The 11,100-nt window shown below is 37.9% G+C and overlaps 1 protein-coding gene across 1 annotated transcript in view; it reads left to right on the top strand.

Annotated features, from left to right (window-relative positions):
• Nucleotides 1–900: 900 nt before the first annotated feature.
• The window catches only part of LOC107677399 (atypical chemokine receptor 4-like), a 12,132-nt gene continuing 1,932 nt past the window's right edge, over nucleotides 901–11,100 (top strand). The window contains exon 1 of the mRNA XM_016472286.1: nucleotides 901–956. The gene's annotated coding sequence lies outside the window, so the exon portion shown is untranslated. The remainder of the gene's footprint in view (nucleotides 957–11,100) is intronic.

The raw sequence follows: 11,100 nt of genomic DNA, 5'->3' as shown, positions 1-11,100 counted from the left end.
TGATGAAAAAAAAAACAAAAAAACACCTCATAGGGTGCAATCGAATTGTCCTGAACCAAGGAATCACAGGTTTCTAGCCCTTACAGTTCAAAAGTTATTGCCATACACATGAGTGCAAACTTGGACAGTTGGTGGAACTACAGCGATTGAGTTAGAGACTCCAAAACTGATGTGGTTAATGTTCAGACTGCCCTCTAGCTGTGTGCCGATTTTAACAACTTTTTTACCATTCGGTTCTATGGGCTGCCATAGACTCAAGTGCCAAGGAAGTAGAAGAGGAGGAGGAAGAAGAAGAAGAAGAGGAAGAGAAGAACAAGAGCAAGAAGACAAATTATCACAACAGGTGTCTATGCACCTTTGCTGCTTGGCCCCTAAAAAACAAAACAAATGAAACTAAAATGCATGTCTAAAATAAAAAAATAATAATAAAAATAGTAACCAACCACTTGCCATTCATATAACCCTTTTTAAAAGGAACCACAGTATTAACATTAGTTACTTATGCATTTCTATGCAGAAAAGTATTTTTTGTTTGTTTGTTTTTTAGTTGGACTGTATAAGGTATCCATCATGCATGTAAACTCCTTCAGTACAATTTAAAACAACCTCATGAGTCTAATGTTTTATGTTATGTTATGTTATATGTTATGTTACCTGTTATTATGTTATATGTTATGTTATGTTATAAATATTCCGGAATTCTTCTGCTTGAAGATTATTAGGAAAACACTGAGAGGTGGTCTATGTAACCTGCAAGAGGAGGTTAATCTTTATTTTCTCTAACTCTCTTCTCCTCCTTTCTCTCGCTCCTCTTACAGTCTCTTCCTCTGACGCACACACAAACACACACCCATGGCCGTCCTCATGCCCCAGCTGCAATTATCAACAGAGCGTTTTACTTCTCTAGGTTGAAGGCAGCTCTTTCCAGGACAGAGTGCGACTCAGACGCTACAGAGGTAAGACACACCGCTGCATTCGCATGTCGCATTCACATCAAAGCTGCGGTTAACTCAAAGTCAAGAGTTTTGATCGCTTTGTGTCACAGCAAAACAGGGGACAGGCATGAAAGTAACTTTAGAGAATCATAATTGAAAGTAAACACTGGATTAAGAATACAGCAAACAAATTCCCAACATATTTCAACGTGCTGAATTATGGTAATTGACATTTATTATGCTTTTAAAATTAGTATTTAGATTTCTTTAGTTGGATTTGTGTAAAAGTGTGATACATTTCTTTTGCAGTTAGTTTCCTTCACTGTCATCTATTTAGTCAAGGCAAAGTCCTGCTTACTGAGCTTCAAAATGGATTTATGACAGGGAAGGTAAAGTTCAAAATAAACAGTGACAGACAAATTCAAGTTTCAGGAACACATTTTAAATATGACTATGAAAAATGTGTTTGTAATGAAAGCTCTTGTTTCTGTATGCTAGTGAGAAAGCAGAACGGAATGACGGTTTACCTGTGCAGTGTTCAACTGACAGGATAAAAGGGTGTAACATACCCTAAGCTCCATAATAGACAGAAGTAATACAACACAACAATACAAATGCTATCATGGATTCAAGAGTAAGAAAAATAAATCACCTTTTTACATGCTTATTAAGCCTAAAGCCTAAGACATAATTCCCACGTTAACGGTTAAACTGCAACTTTTGAAACAAACATTTTATGTTTAAAAAACAAACAAAAAACATTTTACTTAAAAAAAAAAAAAATGTAACAAAGTACAGAATATAATATAATATAATAGAACAGAACAGAACAGAACAGAACAGAACAGAACAGAATAGAATAGAATAGAACACTTTGACATTGTCAAATGTTAACAGAACACGTTGTTAATGTGAATATCTACACTTGTGGATACTTGTGGTTCAGCCAAAAATTTAAATTCTGTCATGATTTAGTCACCCTCACATTCTTCCACACCTGTATGAATTTCTTTCTTCTACTGAATACAAAAGACAATATTTTGAAAAATATGGGTAACCAAACAACTGCTGGCAGGGGCACCACTAGCAATTTTGGGCCCTATGAAAGAATTGAGGTAGAGGTAGAAAGAAAGAGGTTGGGCCCCCTAACGCACCAAACATACACTATATTGCCCAAAGTATTGGGAAAACTCAATAAAACTAAAAAAAAACTCATCGTCAAACACCAATGACTTGTACATATGCGTACAATCATTTTAGACACTTCCAAAACTGTGGCAAAAAAGATGGAAATACAATATTTAAATACATGAATTATGTTTCCATCTTTGATGCCACAGTTTTGGAAGTGGCTTTTCTGTTCTAAAGAAGGGGGTGTCCCAATACATTTGTCCATATGTATGTACAAGTCACAGGTGTTTGGTGATGAGTTTTTGGCTCAAGGTCTGCATTTAAAGTCACACCAGATGTGTTCAGCTGGGATTAGGACTTGGCTTTGTGCAGACCAGTCAAGTTCTTCCACACTGACTGAATCAATCTTTTTTTTAACCTTGCCTTATACACAGAGGCATTGTCATGTTAGAATAGAAAAGGGTCCTGTTCAAACTATTGGTATAAAATTAGAAGCACACAATTCCCTAGAGTAGCATTATATGCTTAAACATTACGATTTGTACTCATGGAAATTACTAAGGTAGTCAAACCTGTTCATTAGAAGGGGATGTCCCAATACTTTTGGCAATATAGTGTACACAGTATGTGGAAAATAATGTGTTTTTTAAACCTTAAACCGCATAAACACATTTCATTACACCAAATACACAAAATAATGTTCTTTTTAGCAACATCATATGACCCCTTTAAACAGTGGATGAGTAATTCACTCATTGATTTGCTTAATAAAAGCCTCCTTTGAGATCGTTTTGACAGACATGTTTATTGTGTATTATTATGTTTTCAACGTGTTTATTGCTAAGTTTAGTGTGGCAAAATAGAAGCGCAGCCGTAATTCGTGAGCAGTGTATCTGGTTGCCATGACAACCTCATGCGCTTCCTGCTGCTGCTCTATGTAATCAGATTGTGAATTTGTAGATTTTCTATAGCAAAACTAAAATGTGTTTAAAAGTGCGACTGATCAAATCGTCCGGCTCGGTTTGTCCCCCTTGAACTCGAAGACATCTCTAATTTGACACTTTACCATCTGATCTCACTCGTGACTCTAGGCTACATAGGACGGTACAAAACCATGCAGTGAATGGGGGGAGATAATTTTACTGGAAATGCAGAAATAAGCCATAATTTTATTTTTTTTGTAACTCTTTGTTAGATACATTTATAATTTCTATTACATTACTACTACTACTGTTACTACTAATAAAACAGATCTCTGGGGGCCCCAAAAGTGTGTGGGCCCTTAGAATCGTCCTGATTTCCAAAAGTTTTTTTTTGTTTTTTTCCATACTATGGAAGTCAATAGGGACCGCCAACAGTTTGGATACCAACCTTCTTCACAATATCTTCTTTTGTGTTCAGCAGAAGAAACAAATTCATACAGGTTTGGGACAACTTGAGAGTGAGTAAATGAAGACAGAATTTTCATTTTTGGGTAAACTATCCATTTAAATTCATATATTGTCTGCTGCTGTTTGCATAAAATATTTATTTAGCAATTGCAACAATGCTAAATTATACAATACAAATAAAGTATATGTGGTTTGTCATTAAAAATGCTTTTGTTGTGTATTAGTATATTGGTATAATATGAAGTTTAAAATGTGCAGTAAAATTTGTCAGCAAAACAAAAAAGATTCATGTTTGGAAATTTTGTACAGCCAAAATAATTACGCTATGGATGAATATGTTGTTGTTCGTCAGAACCTCAAAAACAAGAGCCAAACCATTTCCAAATGAGGAAAAAGTTCCATCTTAAACAGCGGCTTTTCTGGAAGAGACATGTGGATCATACTTAATCACTAGGATGTTTTTCAATAGTTTTTGATTGATGTTTTAAACATTTGGAAAGCATAGAATGTTATACTTACTTTCTGGTTCTTTTTATAGCATAGAAAAATGAATTGACACAGGAAAGTAAATATGAATAGACAATAAACAAGTACAAAAACAGGCAATCTGCATTAGGTATTGATCTTTTAACAGCTGGTTTGCTTATCACCTAGAAACACTCGGTGCCCCTATTAAACAAGCATGTGTTAAGCAGATTGGCAGGTATAACTCAGTGTTGTTATGTGGAACTCCAGATGAGCATCTGGCAAAAGTGCTCTGCACTGCAGTGCATCTGCGGTTTAGAAATGCAAACAAACGAGACAGACCAGCATTGAGCATTTCTAGGACCTTCACCTAAAAGAGTTCAGGGTTAAATAAACTCTCCCTCAATCCAGACAAACTATAGCAAAGCTGCGAAATTTACAATATGTCCAAAGCTCAAGTGCCACGAAGTTGCCCATACACTTTTATTTGCATGATTTCATAAGCTACTGTATATGGTGAAATAGACAACAACGCTGCAAGCTGCTCAGATGTTGTTGGTCAGCCAAGCTGCCGTTTTCAGTCAAAAGTAGATGTTTCTGTGTTGAGTTGTGTATGATCTCAACCAAGACCCTCCTGAACACTAAATGAGAATGACGATATGGAAGAAATTAGTAGGATGGTTTTTGATGCAAAAAAAAAAAAGCCATTTTGTGCACTTTGGTCATTTAAAACATGCGTATCAAAGGTACACGCAGAGGCGGACTTACCCATTAGGCAAAGGTAGGCGACCGCCTTGGGCCCCCAAAAGCCAAGGGCCCCCTAAAATGCTTTTCATATACGAGATGAGCATTAAGCGCTGACACGAGAATGGTTGCTTTTTAGTGTTTATCACCATGGCAACCGTCTGCTTGTCTGAGTTGAACACACTTCTTGTGTATCCTGCTTGTAGCAAATGAAAATATCATGCATCTGAAGCTGTAATTAAATACTGAGCAACAGTGCGTATTATATGTTTATTGTTTTAAATGCTGCTTACTTATTCATAAGAACCCAAGTAGAGGACGCATACGCAGTTTGGTTGATATAATCCTTAGGTGTGTAAATGTATAATTTCCTTTTCATTTTTTCTTTTCATTTTCATTTAAATTTGTAGTTAAAATAACTAAAAAAAGTGTATTTTAAAGTTTAGAATTAGACGGCCTTTGGCACACAGGCTTACGCTGGTAACTCATCACACTCATCAGTGGACTTTCCTCCTCAATATAGGCTATATTTTTCTCATTCTCACTAATTCAAGTTTTTACATGAATGAATCTCTGAAAGGAACCGACTGTCTTCAGATAAGTTTTGGTGGAATTTTCATTTTATCTGATAAAGTTGCGTTTATGAGCAGCGCTGCCTTGTTTACAGTCGTTACTGGGGAAACCGCTGTATTTCTGATGTTCCAAAAGCAAAATATATAGGGCCCGATTCCTATATTTTGCCTGGGGCCCCCAAATCACTAAATCCGCCCCTGGGTACACGTGTGGATCAAGCAGACTAAGTAACGTTCAAGATACAGTTAGTCAGTCGTTACCGATAGCCTCATGGGTAGTGCGTCGACATGTAGCGCCATTGTGCTTCGGGCGTCCCGTGTTCGAGTCCTGGCTCGCGGACCTTTCCTGATCCCATTCCCCCTCTTTCTCCCACTTCACTTCCTGTCTCACTACTATCCTATCAATAAAAGGCAAAAACGGCAAAAATAAATCTTAAAAAAAAAAAAAAGATACAGTTAGTCAGAACAAAACACAAATGACACATTGAATCAACAATCGAATGAAAGAGTAAATTACAAAGATAAAGCTTGCACAGACATTTTAAATGTAATCAGTTTGTGGATGTTTGGCTGTAACGATGTCTAATGGCATTATGCAGATATTATTATAGACAGATGTGAGTTTTAAGGTGCTGAATATTATTAAAGTGCATATTGCAGGTTAAAAAAAAAGTCTAATTAATATATAACCTTGTATGAAAATACCATATGAACTGTTAATGCAGGATTTGAAAATGTTTTACAAGAAGTGATGGCACAAATTTAGAAGAAAACGTGAAGGTTTCCTTGACAGTTCTCAAAAACCGCTTTTTTTCTAACATCGCGTCATATTACATCACGAGAGGGAGTCGTGTGCCACGCTCTGCTTTGAGCGGGCATGAGTCAGTGTGTTTTTGGTAGCTATTTTTATTTCAATTTATCATCGTCATGGTAAATTATTGTGTTTGTGGAGGTTGGTCAAACTCCAGCCTGTCAGGACATCGAGTCCACAGGTTCAGTAGCCCCTCACTGCAGAACCCAAGATCCAGGGGGCATGGTTGGATCCACATCTAGGGGGTGGAGAATGGTAGGTTTTTATGGGTGGAGATGGGTGGGTTTAGAGATCAGGGGGTGGAGATGGGTAGGTTTAGGTATATGTAAGGTGGGAGGAGTTGGAACTGGATCCAACCACGCCCCTTGGATCTTGTGTTCTGCAGTGAGGACCATCTCCACAGGTTTCCTAACAAGAAAAAGGACAGTATCTTCTGGGCCTGGGTGCGTTTGTGCAGGTGAAGAGACGGGACTTCACTAATGCATCTACTTCAAAAAACGCGGTGGTGTGTAACTTAGCGATCACTTTACACCGGAGGATTATCATCCCGGCGATATGCTGCAGTTCAACATGGGATACCAAAGCAAGAAGCGAGTGAGACTCAGAGCTGATGCACACAGCACCTTCATCGGGTCCCAGTCCGTCTGTGGCTCGGCCGCCGGTGGGAAACATGATGCTCACGGATCCGTCAGAGATGCTGCTTCACGAAAATGTGAACTGTGCACCGTAAGTCTTGTTTTTAAACATTTGCTACCTACCAAATCAGTGAACATAATTATTTAAATAATGAGACACAACGAGATGTGTATAGGTTGTTGTAAAGCACCGCAGCTAGCTTGTAAGCATTAGCAATAACGTTATATACTGTCTAAAAACGTTACCATATGAGAAGGCACAACTGGTAGGTTAACCTCAGTTTGCTAATATTATAAACATCAAGTCTAGTTACAGCTTAGTGACATTGTTTGCACAGCTAATTGGTGATTTTTTTGTCATGTGGTGTGTTTATAAGGCTTTGGGAGACATTGCAAGTAATGAGGGAGTCAAGTCAAGTCAAGTCACTTTTATTTATATAGCGCTTTTAACAATACAGTTTGTGTCAAAGCAACTGTACAGCATTAATTAGGAAAATATTGTATCAATAATGCTTAATCAAAATGCTAATAGTAAACACTCAATTTTCAGTTAAAGGCAGTTCATCATTGAATTCAGTGATGTCATCATCCAGCTCAGTTCAGTTTAAATAGTGTCTGTGCTATCAAGTTGACGATATCGCTGGAAATTAAGTGTCCCCAACTAAGCAAGCCAGAGGCGACAGCGGCAAGGAACCGAAACGCCATCGGTGACAGAATGGAGAAAAAAACCTTGGGAGAAACCAGGCTCAGTCGGGGGGCCAGTTCTCCTTTGACCAGACTAAACCAGCAGTTCAATTCCAGGCTGCAGCAATGTCACATTGAGCAGAGGACTCAACTGGTTCCTGTGGTCTTGGCCTCCCAAACAATGTTAGATAGGTTATGCCAGAGTTTGGGCGCTAAAAAGGAGAAGGATCTGCCGCCCGCAGTTGATTTTGATATTCTAGGTATTATCAAATTGCCAGAGTTTGGAGAACGCAGTGGACGTGGAGGACTATAATGCTATAAGAGCTTGTTCAAATACTGCGGTGCTAAACCATTCAGGGCTTTATAAGTAATAAGCAATAAGCAAGATTTTAAAATCTATACGATGTTTAATAAGCCTGTCAGGACATCGAGTCCACAGGTTTCCTAACAAGAAAAAGGACGGTATCTTCCGGGCCTGGGTGCGTTTGTGCAGGTGAAGAGACGGGACTTCACTAATGCATCTGCTTCGAGAAACGCGGTGGTATGTAACTTAACGATCAATTTAGACCGGAGGATTATCATCCCGGCGATATGATGCAGTTCAACATGGGATACCGAAGCAAGAAGCGAGTGAGACTCAGAGCTGATGCACACAGCACCTTCATCGGGTCCCAGTCCGTCTGTGGCTCGGCCGCCGGTGGGAAACATGATGCTCACGGATCCGTCAGAGATGCTGCTCCACAAAAACGTGAAATGTGCACCGTAAGTCTTGTTTTTAAACATTTGCTACCTACCAAATCAGTGAACACAATTATTTAAATAATGATGAGACACAACGAGATGTGTATAGGTTGTTGTAAAGCACCGCAGCTAGCTTGCAAGCATTAGCAATAATGTTATATACCGTGTAAAAACATTACATATGAGAAGGCATAGTTGGTAGGTTAACCACAGTTTGCTAATATTATAACCATCAAGTCTAGTTACAGCTTAGTGACATTGTTTGCACAGCTAATTGGTAATTTTTTTGTCATGTGGTGTGTTTATAAGGCTTTGGGAGACATTGCAAGTAATGAGGGAGTGTGAAGATCTGAAGCAGTGAAGGCCATTTGTTATTAACCACCTCTACTGGACTGCAGCTTCCGCTCCTAATGGAGATGCAGATGTGATGGAGGCCAAGTGGAAAAGCATGAATGTGATCCAAACTTTTGCTTGCTTCTTCCATCATATGCATCAGGCCTAATGGAGTCTCTGAGAGAGGAATACTGCAGGTCACCACAGGCTCTACAAGAACGCAGCACTGTCTGTCTTCCACTACACCTGCTCCCCTTTCCAGATCCTTCCAGAGGATTAACAAGAATGAGTCTGTTGGCATGTATCTAGCACAGCATTCACGATTTAACACGTTAACAACATGCTAGTGTGATACCCGCACAGATGTTGGGCAAGTTACTGAAAGATTGTTAAATGTTTTTAAATGGGTCAGATGGTATATTTGTCTTTCAGTAGAGTAGTATATGTTTGGTACATCTACATATATATATATTAACAGTTGCAATGTTGTGTTTTGAGTTAGGTATTAACAGTGCTAGGAAATAATATTTGTAGATTTAGTGCTGTATAAATAAAACTGAATTAACCATAAACGTAGATCTGCTTCATATTTATCTGATGTAAACTTCATAAACAAGTTTTTATGCAGTAAGACAATTTGTGATTGTGATTATTTTTTATTGATTGTCACCAAAATGGGGCCATTCAAAACCTTTATAAAGTCCTCCTTCCTCTGGAAACTGTCTTCTAATGGCTGAAACAACACATGCAGGTAAGGCCGTCCTGATGTGCCTGCTCAGAATGCCATAGACCCAGCGGACAACTTGCCTGTATGCTGTCAAAATTGTCTTATACCAATGGCATCAAAAAGTGTGACTTACAGGTAGTTGTGACCTAAATATAGGCAACTTGTAATTGAAAAAAAAAAACAAAATTATTCAGATCTTTTTAATATTCAAATCTTTAATTTACTATGTATTTATACATACAAGTATTTAGCTCAGAATAATAAATTATCTATGCCCTAAACATACATGTGTCTGCTGGCCTGGAGAGGTCCATGCTCTTGTCTGAAGTGCATATAGGCTGTCTGTAGCACATATGGGTTCAGACAGCAAGCCTCAAAGCCTGGGTGCAGAGTCAGACGCATATGGGTTCAGACTCTCTCCTGCGGTGATGAGAAACCGCTATATCACGTAAAGTTAGTGTCAGGATATTAACGAGTGTGACACGCCCGATCAATGCTTATTAGTTTCTGTTACTGGTAAGTATCAGTACTCATAGACGACCAATACTAGCTTTGCTATTGCCTGATTACATATCATTAGCTAACATGTGTATATCTGTAAGCTAACACTGGTCTCTCACCAAGACACCTGCCTTGTTCTCCTCCCACAACTCAATTTGTCTCCTCTGACCGTTGTTCTGTCTAATCCTGGCCTGTCCCTGCTCTCTTGGCCACATAGCAGGCTCATAATTGTGGTCCGTCATAAGTGTAAATAAACATTTAAAATTTCCTCAGCGTCCGAACTCTCATTGCAATCCATTGTTTTCCTATGGACCGCTCTCCCTCTCGTTGCGTCACTTCCGGTTTTGGCGATTTTCAGATGCGTAAAATTCTCTCACAAAAACGACTCCAGAAGCGTTAATAGCGTATTTTAAAGTATAGTTTAAAGAAAATCTAGTTCCTACATTATTTTTCTATACATCGACTCACTGGCGTCTCTAACCTGGAATATGCACTTTAAGATATACAAAATCCCATAATTCAGAATATTTGCTAAATAAATGCACATTCCCATGAAAACCAGTTTGTAATGCAGAAAAAACACGAGTGACATTTTTTTCTATAATAAAAATAACCTGAACTGAATGCAGATAAAATATATTGTATTAGATATAAAATATAAATTTTATATAAATTACAAATTGCTCCAATATATTTACATATTTTCTACAATTAGCAGTAAAAAATGTGTTTTGACAAATTGCTTTTGTTCCTCTTTTTTTTTAAGTTGCTTTGGATAATATCTGCTAAATGCACAAATATAAAATGTAAAAACCATTTTTCCCTTTCAGAGTCTAAAACATCCAAATAAGGAAGTTGGAAAGCTCCTACTTCTAGTTCAGAGTTTCCGTAACTATGATGTAAACGATGTTTAAAGCAATTATTATTGGAAACAAATGGATGTGAGCAGTTTTTTTTTTTTTACTTACACAGAAGAAAGACGATTTTTAGCTCTAACACAACAAAAATGAAAAGCACATTAGGTGTGTGATTCTTTTTTGATTCTTTTATTACTCTCGTGTCACAATTTAGTCACACAAGTCAGCAGACCAGCTAAATAAGCAGCATTTTCTGGCAAGCTCTATAGCTAGTCATCAGCTGTAAACAAAATGCATACAAACTAAACTGAACCATCAAAATTCACAATTAAAACTTTCTTATACCAATACCAAGTTGCTTCTATCATGATTCACACTGAAATGCTACTATCTCAGAAAGTAGGGGGCTAGGAGAAAAGTGCCCAACATTGTAGTGCTGTTCATGCACACTAATCTCATAAAATAAGATTATTCTGACATGTCTTGAAGGCAGCACACGTCCAATTGCAAAGCAATAACATTTAGAAGTCAGTTAATGATCAGAAAAACATGTGAAATAAATCTGCAAAAATT

Source organism: Sinocyclocheilus anshuiensis, unplaced genomic scaffold, assembly GCF_001515605.1.
Source record: "Sinocyclocheilus anshuiensis isolate Anshui unplaced genomic scaffold, SAMN03320099.WGS_v1.1 scaffold849, whole genome shotgun sequence".
Taxonomy (NCBI): Eukaryota; Metazoa; Chordata; class Actinopteri; order Cypriniformes; family Cyprinidae; genus Sinocyclocheilus; species Sinocyclocheilus anshuiensis.
This window is presented reverse-complemented; position numbering and strand designations above follow the sequence as displayed.